The sequence below is a fragment of the Pleurodeles waltl genome, chromosome 4_2 (genome assembly GCF_031143425.1).
Source record: "Pleurodeles waltl isolate 20211129_DDA chromosome 4_2, aPleWal1.hap1.20221129, whole genome shotgun sequence".
Taxonomy (NCBI): domain Eukaryota; kingdom Metazoa; phylum Chordata; class Amphibia; order Caudata; family Salamandridae; genus Pleurodeles; species Pleurodeles waltl.
The window spans coordinates 944,887,483-944,900,525 of record NC_090443.1 but is presented as its reverse complement, the minus strand read 5'-3'; the positions used below and the strand labels follow the sequence as shown (position 1 = coordinate 944,900,525).

Sequence of the window (13,043 nt, the reverse complement as noted above, 5' to 3'; positions counted from 1 at the left end):
CACCCACTCCAATAAAGGAACCCAAGCAGGAAAACCACAACTGGATGAAGCAGTTTCAACACTAGCGAATCTGGCCTCCCAAGAGAGTGAGCTATATTCTCTGGACAACCTTTTTTCTAGCATGAGTTCAGCGTGTAATATTCCACCATTGGTTCATGATGTTCAGAAAAAGGAACCCGCTCTAAATCCCCAAGCGGCTCCATTCCCAATTTTCCTGCCCAAAGATCATTTATCTTCAAAATCGATAGAACTAAATGAAATCGAGATGGAAAAGGCCAGTAAATCAACTAAAACAAGAGGGAAAATGGTGGGGAAAAAAAGAACCGGCAAATCTCTAAAATGAAGGCAAGGAAGGTTAAGTTTGAGGAAAGGGAGAAGGTGGAACTTACGGATGCGCTGGAACAGGTCCCCTCATTGGAGAACTTCCAGAACGGGTCTGAGGAAGGGTCTCTTGTTTTACTGCAAAGGACAGATATGGGTTCATTGCGAGATCACGAACAGACAGATTTTCCGGCGATCCCTAGTGCCACATTTGATTCCATCGATGTAACCCCGCCTGATACCGCCTTGTTGAGCGCTACATACACCTGGCCTAGATTAGTTACTCTGAATGTGGGAGAAAAACTCAGAAGGGATAATGTCCCTATTGGACACATGGAGTTACCGGACAGCTTGGAGTTTCTGACTATATTTGATTCTAATATAAGTCTAAATCGTTCCTTTCTACTGTTGTGCTTTTTGGAAATAGAGGAACTCAAATTAATTGAGAGTAGCGATATTGTGAGGGTCTTTCTTGACCACAGTATAGGGGGATGCAAGGCAAAGGTATGTTTTACCTCTAAAACTGTTTTGAAATTAATTTTGGTCAACTGTGCCCAACTCCAACGCAGGGGCATAGATGTTATCCCAGTTTTGGATAAGTTAAGGTACCTTGGCGGGCTGTATTCTCCGCATGGTCTAGATTCCACAAATAGTAACATGAATGGGGGGATGGGCGTTCTTTATCCTCTGGTGAAATTGTGCAAGTTTCTTTATTCCAGGGTGCAAGGGTATTGAACATATTGGAAGGTCCCATATATCAGGTCACCAGTCCTAATCATGAAAACTGGAATTGGTTAGCAGGCACCCTGAACAGGTCTCAGTCGAAGGGCAAGCTGATTCAGTCAAGTTACTAACACTGACCTCTCATTGGTCTCTTGGAATGCTGCAGGATTAAGGAAACATCAAGGAAAATTAAATGTAATTTGTTCATTGAAGATCAACCTGATATGCATTCAAGAAACCTGGTGTTTAAATGACTTCTCATGCCCGGGTTACACGGTTATAAGTAAAAAAGCACTCCCTTCAAAAAATGGGTGCGCTAAAGGGGGTATAGATATGATCTTAAGCAATATATATATAACTGGGAATTTGATATCCTCCCCGTGACTACAATTTTTTTCCAAGTAAGTGCGAGTTCATGTTATTGGAGAGAAGGGTGGGAAATTCCCTCTTGATTACTGTAAATGCATACATACCCCCTGAAAAGGAATTTCACACTATTCTTCAACAGTTGCTTAATCAAGAATATGCTTTAGGAAACTCTGTCGACTTAATAATAATGGGGGATTTAAATTGCAAAATCTCGAATTCCTCGCTCCACATCTTTAGCGATCCAGACAGGGACAAAGCGCTGAATATTCCACCTATCAATTTTTCCCCCTAGAATTAGGACAGACAAGAGAGGACTAATCTTATTGAAAGGTCTGAGGTCCTGTAGCAGTATTTACTGAATGGGCGTTTCTGTTCAGATTCGCTCACAGCCTACACTCATAAGTCCCTCAAGAACAATTTCATTATAGACTATATTTGTACTTCTTATAATATCGCTCAAAGAGTCGAGGATATGGAAATAATAGATACCCCGCATAGTGACCATATGATTCTAAAACTCATCTTAAAAATGTAGCTAGGGGCAGTAGATCAATGGTCTATAAAAGGTATAAACCTTAGAATCAATGGGAACAACAGGAGAATGTTTTGGTCGACAGCTAAAATAACATTGATAAAGCCATTGTTGGAAAATATTGTGGGAAACATGGAGGTTTCCCAATTTAATGAGACACATTATTATGTGTAATCAGCCTAAGTGTAATAGAACTGGAATCAAAAAAGCTCAGCTGCCCATTATGAATCTGAATAAAGAAATTAACAAGTTAGTAAGGCGACAGCTGGAAGGTAAGACTATGGAAATGAGTAGGAAAATATCACTACTTAAAAGAAGAAGATCACAGCTGAAACTGGCTCCCCGAAGGAAAGAAGCGGATCACAAGTGGATCACTTTGAGGGAAGCAGCTGCAAAGAGAAACCCTAGTCAATTTTGGGCTATCATCTCTGAGGGGTGCGGAAACCGTAAAACTCTTTTTGCCCCCCGATAGCAGAGAAAGACTGGAAGCTGTACATCCAGGTCCTTTATGCTGAAAACCGGGTCGTTGACCCTGGGAGAGAGGTGTTAGTATTAAACAGAGGGGGAGGAATGGATAATATGGGTGCACCTACTGGGGCTTAATTAGAGATTATAATTTCAATGCGCTCATCGGGTGCCATGGGCCCCAATGAGGTTCCGATGACCCTAATTAAAAGGGAGCCTTCGCTTTGGGCAAGACTTCTTCAGCCAGTATTTTGCAACTGCTATGCTCAAGGTAATGTACCGGAATCATGGATGGGTAGTATAATACTCCCCTTTTATAAAAAGGGAGACAGAACAGTACCGTTAAATTATCGACAAATCGCTTTATTAGATGTAACGGGAAATATTTTTGTGAAAAGCATCTTATTGCAATTAACTGAATGGGTTGAGGAAAACTGAATTCTTCCAATGGAACAGGCAGGCTTTAGAAAGGTCCACAATACTTTAGATAATATACTAATAACGCAAACAATAACTGACAAATATGTCCAGATTAGGGGGGGAATATTGTATGCTGCATTTATTGATTACTCCACAGCATTTGACAGAGTGGACAGAAAAATCCTGTGGAGGAAACTTCAGGAAATAGGGGTTCCGCCATGCCTCCTGCGATTGGTGACTGCCCTGCACTCTTCAACTTGGTGTAAAATCCTCATGGGTGGAGAGCAGGGATTGTCCTCACAATCTTTTTACCAAAAATGGCCTGAAACGGCTGTTTATTGGCCCCACTGCTATTTTCCCTTCACATCAATAACAAAATCATGCAAGTACAGGCAAATTTCCCACAAATTACTCCGGAACTGGAGGTGGGCTTGCTGGAGGATTCTCTTCCCCCTAACGCTGCCAATAGGCTGAATTGCTTTCAACCTTTACTGGCTAAAAGAATAGGCAAATTACTGCCCGTCATAAAATCTGGATCTCCAAACGATTCTTGCTCCCAGCGGATTCTCAAGTTAATCCCCGATTTGATCTCCACGGCCTTGGAACCAGTATATGCTGATATCCTGCAGGAAGGACGCTTTCCTGACACCTGGAAAGAATCCATTGTAATCCCTTTAAGTAAGAAACCATGCAAGGATGCAATGGACCTGACTAACCTCCGAACAATTACTTTATTACCGACCCTAGCTAAGATCCTGGAAAGGCACTTGAATAAGGAATTAGCAGACTTTCTATGGGCGAATGGCAGTTTGGATCCTTTTCAGCATGGATTTCGGCGAGCTCACAGTACAGAATCCGCATTGTTATCTTCAGCGGATATTATTCGCAGAAGAGTTGATAAGGGGGAGGGCACCATTCTTGTATTGCTCTACTTGTCAGCAGCGTTTGACACTATATCGCTGCAACTCCTTATTCAGCGTCTGCATCAGGCAGGAGTTAGAGACAAAGCACTGGATATCCTTATGTCTCTTGACTAATAGATCTATTACAGTGTCTTGCGGTGATTACAGAGCAACTTTTCAACTACCTTGCGGTGTCCCACAGGGGTCTCCTCTGAGTCCAACTTTATTCAATCTTTATATGGCCCCACTGGCAAGTCTGGTGCGTTCCTTTGGCTTCCACATTGTGTCATACGCAGATGACACGTAGCTGATTATCCCAGTTTCTCGTAACTGGGAGGAAACAAGGGATAGATTCCAGCTTTGTATGACTGCCATTAACATTTGGATGAGTAGGAATTGGCTCAAATTAAACAGTGATAAGACAGAAATTATCTGTTTTGAACTAGATAGTAAACTGTGGAGTGCCAGCTGGTGGCCAGAAGCCTGCAGTGAGTGTCCGGTCCACGCACCTAAGCTAGAAATCTGGGGATGGTTTTTGACAGCTCCCTTTCCTTTGAGCAACAGGTTAATCAGACGATTAAAGGCTGCTTTTGGGCTTTGAAAACCCTGAAGAAAATTCTCCCATTTTTGCTTAAAAATCTGAAAATTCCAGTGGTCTTGGCACTTGTTATATCTAGACTGTACTACTGCAACGCTCTATTGCTTAATATCAGCAAATCCACCCTTCATAAATTGCAACTCATCTAAAATGCGGCGGCTCGCTTGATTTTGAATCTTCCCCGTTTGTCCTCCGCCAGTAGCCGTCTAAAACAGCTTCACTGGCTATCTGTCGATAAAAGGATCAAATTTAAATCTCTCTGCCTAACTTATAAGGCCTATCACCTAGAGGCCTGTGAATATTTGAGTTCAGTCCTCCAACCGTATTTACCATCTAGGACTTTTAGATCTTCGTCCAGTCATCTTATTTCGGTACCCCGCTGTCACAGGCTCAAGTGGGGGGATAGAGCCTTCTCAGTGGAGGCGGCCAGACTCTGGAATTCGCTACCACTGACGATTAGACAGACCGAGACGTATTTTGTTTTTAGAAAGAAAATAAAAACTTGGCTCTTTTCGCATTAGGTTGGATTTTTAGTTACCATTACCAGGGAGGGTTTCAGTCTACCTATTACTCATAAGGACTAGCGCTTCAATGCTTTTTGCCAGAATGCGCTCTATAAAAACTGCACAATACAATACAATCCATGACCTCCCCAAAATTCTTAGGCGTACTATCGGCTATGCCCCCGTGGTGGGTGATCGACCAATCACCTGCTCATTAAATGCGGATGACATAGTTGTGTTTGATCTCACCCCAAAAGGCCTAAACCAATGCCTGGCAGCTCTAAATCTTTACTCTGAGAAGCACTATTTAAGAATGTACACATCGAAGTCTCAGGTTGTATGCTTCACAGGGAAAAAAACCAGAAAGAAAATTAGTTCCTCCTTGGTTTTGGGTCAACATAAGTTGGAGCGGATAGATACATATCGGTTTTTAGGTAAAATCTTTTCCGCCACAATAAATGATCAACATCAGATTCGTAATTATATTAGTAAGTCTCTTTCACATGCTCAAGGTTTGGTGGCTTTCTACAATGCAAACGGTAAATGCCACTTTTCACATTTATTGTCTGCCTATCAAGTTAAGATACCAGCTACTCTTCTATATGCGATAGAATGTATAGACATAAATAAATGGGTTTTCCTTGACAAGACAGAAGGCCACATCTTAAGACGCATGGCTTCTTGTAATCGCTTAGCTTCAGGAGCAGCTCTAGGGCTTGAATTTGGCATTAAGAATATCTTTGTGCAAGGCCTTGCGGCTGTGATTAGATGGACACATTGCTTTATTCATAGCATGGAATTTACTCTGAGAAATCTGGCTTTTAATGAAATTTTTAATAATTTGAGAGAAAAATCCAGGTTTTTCAGAAATTACATTTATGCTATTCAGCTCTTAGAGCTGGACCTCACTCCTTCAATCTCTCTCATATGTCATAAAAAAATCTTGAAGGAAGTGACATGGCCCATAGACTTTTCAATGGATCTTGATGCGTGCCGCCCTAAAAGAGGTCTCGAGAAGTTAATCAAGTCTGTATCTGTGAAAGTGGTGCAACCTTACCTGACTTGCAATCTTCCACATGGTGTGAGGCGATTTTTTATACTGATCAGACTTAATAGAATTCCTTTAAGGGATCTAACCTCCAAACGGGATGGCACTACTAATTCTTGTGACTTGTGTCAAGGTGGGGTACAGAATATCAAACACATTTTATTTGTCTGTCCAGCTTTAGCCGCACAGAGGAAATTTTGGTTGAAACCCCTCTATTTGCGGCTAGATATTAGATCTCATAGAGAGGCCCTAGATTTATTTTATATCCCTCCTAATGAAAGATTTTGTTATAGGATTTTTACATTTTTTCAAACCTTCCTGCAGATATATTGATATTCTGTGATTAGATTGCCACCCCGGCCATGGTGTAGAATAAATACTGCAGGGACCATAGGGATCTTCACATTTTTAAGAGAAATCTTACTGATGAAAGAAGGGATGGGTATGTCCTTCAATATTGTTGGGCAAGGACTCTTTGAATTTTAGAATTGGTGTCCGTAGTGGGAGGCAAAATTTACGCTATTTTAGATTAAATACTGCCATACATTGGTATTTTTTGTAATGTGTGAACTATGTAGGAATGAATTGATGGTTTGGAATTTTATTCTTTTTTAGAAAGTGTATTAATTAATTAAGTATTTATATGGTTTTGTATTGTTATTCATGTGGATCTCTTTGGAGTTTCAAATCATGATAATAAAAAACTCTGATTTGATTTGAGCTTCTTTTGATAGAATCAGCTGTTTGCCACCCTTGAGTCAGGTCTTCTTAGTAAGACGTGGCTTTGCAAATTATGTTATCTTCTCATGGTGGATGCTACAAGAAGCTCTACAAATGTCAGCCATTTTTTGCTTAATGTCAGTGATCACATTGTCAGTAAGTATTGTCATGCAATTTATTTTAATAATCATTGAATGTGGTTGCTGTTAGTTCTGGAGTACTTGCCACCCCCTGATCTGTTAGCACAATATGTAGCTTGATTCCTGAAAGGGAAAATGTGACTGTTCTGCACAGTGACTTAATCTTCAATATTTGTCTACTGGGTCCTGTGCCTGCAGTCTGTGCTTTTGATTGTTCTTTTACTGCGATTCCTACCACAGGTACTTATTGTTTCCAGTGCTGTAAGATTCCAGAGCTGGAGATTGCTCAAATAAAGCCCAGCTCAGTTAAAAGGCCGGAAAGGGGTTTTATTTCTAATTGTACCGTATTCTCTGTTAATTTGGTCACAAATCTGAAATATTCATAGTATAGAAATGTATGCATTATTGCATTTTTAGCAACAACCAAGAATATAAATTAGCATTGTTTTCATTGTTGTCATACACATTTACCTACTATGATGTTTACTTTAATGTGAAAATACGTACTGAATTGCAATAGGATTTGTGTGGTTCAGTCTAAAGCCACGTCATAATGGAGGAATAAGTTGGGGTTGGGGTCAAAGTAGAGACACTTGGATGGTAAACGCAATAGGGCAACTAAATACCTTGTTGTACATCATTTATCTTACCGGATCTTTGCCAAGTAGCTTTTAAGATATCACAGGGAGTCAATGGCAATAGCATAAAGGCCAAAGATAAATATGGGGTACAACTTATTAATGCCTCCAGTAGATAAAGCAACATTGCCATTCTAACATTTCCATGCACCCAGCATGTAGAGTAGCTTCACTCCCACATAGTGGATGTGGCAGCATCACTTGCAGGGGCTGAAATGGGAAGTGGGCAGAAGAATGGAATATCAAACACCATCAGTGCTGGTGACAGCTCACATAACATTCTTGTGGTTCGACCTCTTTCTTGAAAAACATCACTTTAAAAAAGCTTCATCTACAATGCAGGTGCTTCCTGGCTCAATGATCTATGTGGTTAAGTGTGGGAGATGAGGAACAGGAGGATTGGTGTGTTTAATATGGTTGCTCCTCCCCTTAATTGCACTGCTTGATAGCACCCTGCACTGCCCCGCCCTGTCTCTAGGAGCAGCTACAGATCTCCATTGGATAATCAAGCACTGGATTTAGTTTCTAAGCTTTGTTTGCAGAGATAAATGTGAATATCACTTTCTGCAGGCTTTTTGCTGCAAAGACTGCATAGAATGTTGAATGTGAAAATGTATTCTATTCGTGGATGGTACTGCTGTTATATTGTTCTGTTATACAGCTTAATATGTTTGGAATCATAAAGAGTTTGGCTGCTTCAAAGAGTAATTCCGGGAACTCCAGAATGTTATTTCAGTGTTGTGAAGGTAAGTACATACAGATACAAGTAGATACAAATGTATTTACTGTTCTTAACTTAACATCTGCTTACCTTCAAAATATGTATTGTACCTTCATGATACAACTGCCTTGAAGATATATATTGTCCTGTTACATAGATGTAGAAGTTAAGACTGGTGAATCTATACTCACATTTATATATTTACTTTCAGTATATTGTGCTAGTGGATATTCTAGCTATCTAGCTATGTTTTGTTTTTAAACACCTTGCAATGACTACTATCGTTTGAATCCCAAGTCAGATCAGTGTCTGCCAGCTGCTTCCTGATGCTGAAAACAGCCAGGAAACTGATCCATCTGATTCCGGAGGATTGCTGAAAATCTGTAATTCATGCTTTGGTAACATCAAAACTAGACTATGCGAATACCCTGTGTCTGGTCCTACCACTCTATCTGCTCCATCATTTACAGATTATTCAAAATGTGGCAGCCCAGCTGATCTTGAAGATTCCTGCATGTGTCTCAGTTACAGCTCCCCTGCACAGTATACACTGCTCCCCTACACAGTATACACTGGCTACCTATTGGTAGTCATATTCAATTTAAAATCCTGACCTTCTCTATATAGCCTGTGAACAGAGAGGCCCTGGCTACCCGAGGAAGCAACTGCTGCCTTATCATCAAGAGAGATCACTTCGGTCCAATCAACAAAAACTTCTTGTTCCTAGGATCAGCATTGCAAGAAGAGCCGGTCGTTCTTTTTCTTATTTGACTGCTTAGTTGTGTAACTCTTTGCCTGCCTATCTCCGCTTTGCACCTTCTGAATCTGTCTTCCGGAAACTCCTGAAGACATATTTGTTTGACAACTAGGCACTTCCAGTGGTGGCGTCTCAGTTTTCTGTGCATTGTATAGCCATTAGTGCTGGGACGCTTCTTTGGAGGCAGCCTTGCGTGATACAAATCCTGATACAAATCCATATTGTAGTGTATTGTATTTGAGAGACAAATCGCTCGTGACTTTAGCTATCAATTTGTTGCGATCTGGTAAAGTGATTGCTTGACTTTTTTGCTACGAACAGCTAGTCCCACTTCTTTGAAGGACACACTTCACTTCTAACTCAGAAAAGGTTTAGTCAAATTTTTTGATGGGGAACATATAATCCATTGTGGCACTCTGTTGGGAAGCAATTTTTAAAATATTTTGTATGGTGGCGAATTCAGTCATACAAGACTATGTCATACTATTGAACCTCAGACCATGACTAGTCAGCTTGTGGTTTTGGTCATTTGTATTTTGTTTTGAGAATCAGACTGGATCCCTACTTTTCTGCCAGTTCCATTGCAGGATTTGTATTTTTACTTCATGTTTGATCTCAATCTGAAGGCCATTAAGGCTGCCATCATGACAGTCCCTGTCAATGCTTTTTTGCAGTTTTGGTCCAGGGCTCCTTCAACAAAACTGAGTCCTGCACCAAACTGTTTTTTTTATTTTCAAAAAGAAATCCAAAAGCAGGATTTTCTTTTTGAAAATAAAAAGAGAAAATGCTCCCTTCGCTTAGGGAGTCCCCCCCACCCCATGGTGAGAGGACCGTTTAGCAGTTTTCAATGTCCTTGACCTATTTCCGTAATTAGAGGTCTACCTCCAATGGCTCTTACTCGGCAAGGCCATCGGAAGGGTTTAATCACAGTGGAGATAGAATAATCTCCCTCCTGATTAAACCTATAGTCCGCCTGATCCTAATTTGGTGGATTGACCATTATTATAGTATGCAGGTAAGCATACTCCGTCACCCCTGCAAGGGAGTATGCTTACCACCAGCATCTTAATCAGCCCTAATTACTGCAAAAACCTGAAAAATGCCATTTCAGTGCATAGGTAACATCAGTGGGCAAACATCTTTGCTGTAAAGCCACACAGTGTTTCTGGAAGTGAGGATCAACATCTAGGCCCTCATTTCAGCCTCAGCGGTCTTTTCCAGAGACCTCCGAGTTTCCGCCGGGCCGAAGACCGCCAGTGCTGGCGGTCTTCCACCAACCATATTATGACTGCTGGTGACCCTCCACCCTTTTTTGGATGGAGAGCCGCCAGCAGCCATACTGGCAGTCAGCAGAGTAGTGGAGGCTGCTCTTCCGCCACCACCACGTCATCAGAACACTGCCCACCATAATACGACTCAGTATTCGGCGTGGTGGTGTTCTGGTGATGGGGTGCTGGCGGCGGAGCAGCCCCCATGGATCCCGTTCCCTCCCGGAGGATTACTGAGACAGGTAAGGTGATTGTCCGTTAGTGGAGGGTGGTGGAGTGTGCTGTGTGGTGTGTGCGTGCATGGGGGTGTGCGTGTGAGTGTGTAGAGGGGTTGTGTGAGTGTGTGTATGTATGCGGGGAGTGTAATGTGTGTAGGGGAAATGTAACGTGTATGTATGTGTGCATGTGTGCATGTACGTGTGCGTGTATGTGTGTGAGTGGTATGAGCGTGCATGTAGGGGGGTATGCTTGGGGGTTTCTATGGGGGTCCGGAGTGGGGGGGTTCTACTACCTTTGGGGGTTGGTAGGGGGGTCGCGGGTGTTGGGGGTGGACTCAGGGGAGGGGGAGGGAGGGGGAGAACCCAATCAGTGCCAGGGAACGAATTCCCTGGCACTGGTGATGCATACCGCTATGGATTTCGTGGCGGTTGAAAACCCCACGAAATCCATGGCGGTATGCGGGGTCCTGATACCGCCGGCGGACTAGTGACAGCCGCCGAGCTGCAGACCTTTGTCTCCAGCCTTGCGGTTGTTACCGCCGTGGCGGACGGTGCTGGACGTTGGCGGTTTGGCATGTGCCAAACCGCCAATGTCATAATGGGGCGGTAATGACCGCCGCCCTGTTTGCGGTCTTACCACCCTTTTTGCACTGTCCGCCAGGGTTGTAATGAGGGCCCTAATATTTAGAGAGAGAGAATAGGCAATTTCAATTAATGTATTGGGCTGCATCTTCAAGAAAAAACAATCACATTCACTTTGCAATTTAAGCATATTTCTTGTAACAGCGTACTTGTAGTTAGTTTCCTGTTCTATGGGACTTGTTTCCCAGAATAAGAATCGGTTGGACACCCCAGTATGTAAGGACATCATTGTCTATAAAGAAGTGTTTCCCAGCATGGTTAATTGAGCCTAAGGCGGTCATTCTGACCGCGGCGGTCCATGACCGCCAGGGCGGAGGGCAGCGGAAGCACCGCCAACAGGCTGGCGGTGCTTCCTGGGCTATTCTGACCGTGGCGGTAAAGCCGAGGTCAGAAAAGGGGAACCGGCGGTTTTCCGCCGGTTTTCCCCTGGCCCAGGGAATCCGCCATGGGGATTCCGACCCCCTTCCCGCCAGCCTGTTTCTGGCGGTCTTCACCACCAGAACCAGGATGGCGGGAACGGGTGTCGTGGGGCCCCCATGCCACTGGCATGGGCAGTGCAGGGGCCCCCTCACAGGGCCCCATACAGATTTTCACTGTCTGCTTAGCAGACAGTGAAAATCGCGACGGGTGCCACTGCACACCGTCGCACCCCTGCAACTCCGCCGGCTCCATTCGGAGCCGGCTTCCTCGTTGCAGGGGCTTTCCCGCTGGGCCGGCGGGAGCGGCCTTTTGGCGGTCGCCCGCCGGCCCTGCGGGAAAGTTGGAATGGCCGCGGCGGTCATTCGACGGTAACCGCATGGCGGGCGGCGACCGCCACCCGCCGCGGTCAGAATGACCGCCTAAGTGATGTAATCATTAACAGCATAGTAGCAGAATAGCATTTGTACAACCCTGAAATTAAATAAAAAGTGATTTCAACTCCGATGTTCATGTATTTTCCTCAAATAACATGTTTCATGCTGTTATTCAGCTTTGAATGCAGTAACTCTATAAATGGGCAAACGGTACACCCCCGGGACCCCAAGAAGACCCCCGGGGGCTCCACTGGAGGGGAAGCTGCTCTGATAGGAGGCGGAGGCTCGATCCTGGGGTTCGGCTCTGATATTGCTGCCAGCATCCGGGTTCCTTCAAGTTTCTGTGGACTGTGCGGCATAAAACCGACAGGATCGAGACTGAGGTATGCAACCAAACCTAAAAATTGTATGCACGCACAGGATTCAATTATCTAGAAAAAATGTATTCTTGCATCAACAATCTCAGTTATTAAACAGCACATTATAATATTGCTATGTTCGATGCTTATTTTATGTGCAGAAATATTTCTTTAGAGACTCCATGCGCTTCCTGTTAAACATTCCTGCCTGACTGTCATTTCTAAAGAGAGCACCGAAACATGCAATGAAATGTAGTACATTTTTGAAAAAGAGATGCAGATTAAGAATGAAAGACGCCATTAGGTTTTACCATTGCTGCATGGATTAGAAACTACTGAATGAGCATTACAGTAGAAGGACAAGAGAGAAAACGTGTCAATATGCTTGAGGTCTTGTTCCTCCATGAAAAGAGTGCTTCTACCCTGTGCACCCTGCCTCCTGGCACATCGATGTAAGTACGGCACTTGGATTCGGGTTTGTGCAAATCAGTGATTTAGCATGTTAAGAGGACCCTTGTGCCACTGTAGTGTTTGCTTGAAACAGCATTAAAAAGAGAGAACCTCCTAAAAATACCTAATACCCGATACTGAGCGGCAAGTGCGTCAGTGTTTTTTTTAATGGACTCTCAAGCACGTATTGGTGTATGGCGTGCTTCGTCATGGAGTGCTCGCCTGGTACAATTGTAAATGATGGACGGCCTTGCCCTCTCTTTTGGAGTGAGTATTTTGCGGTTGGCTGCATAACCCAATGTCAGGACCTGGAAAGAGGTTAAAAATGCCTACTGGTGGTACCCTGGTTGTTAATGTGTACTGTTACGGCACCCTTGGCAGATTAAAAACTGCAACAGGACGTGTATAGAAATATTAATGACTTGCATCGCTAAAGGCCGACACGTTTCAGCTGC

At 43.4% G+C, this 13,043-nt stretch overlaps 1 pseudogene; it reads left to right on the top strand.

Annotated features, from left to right (window-relative positions):
* Window positions 1-4,936: 4,936 nt before the first annotated feature.
* The window catches only part of LOC138293961 (vitamin D3 hydroxylase-associated protein-like), a 62,532-nt pseudogene continuing 54,425 nt past the window's right edge, over window positions 4,937-13,043 (top strand).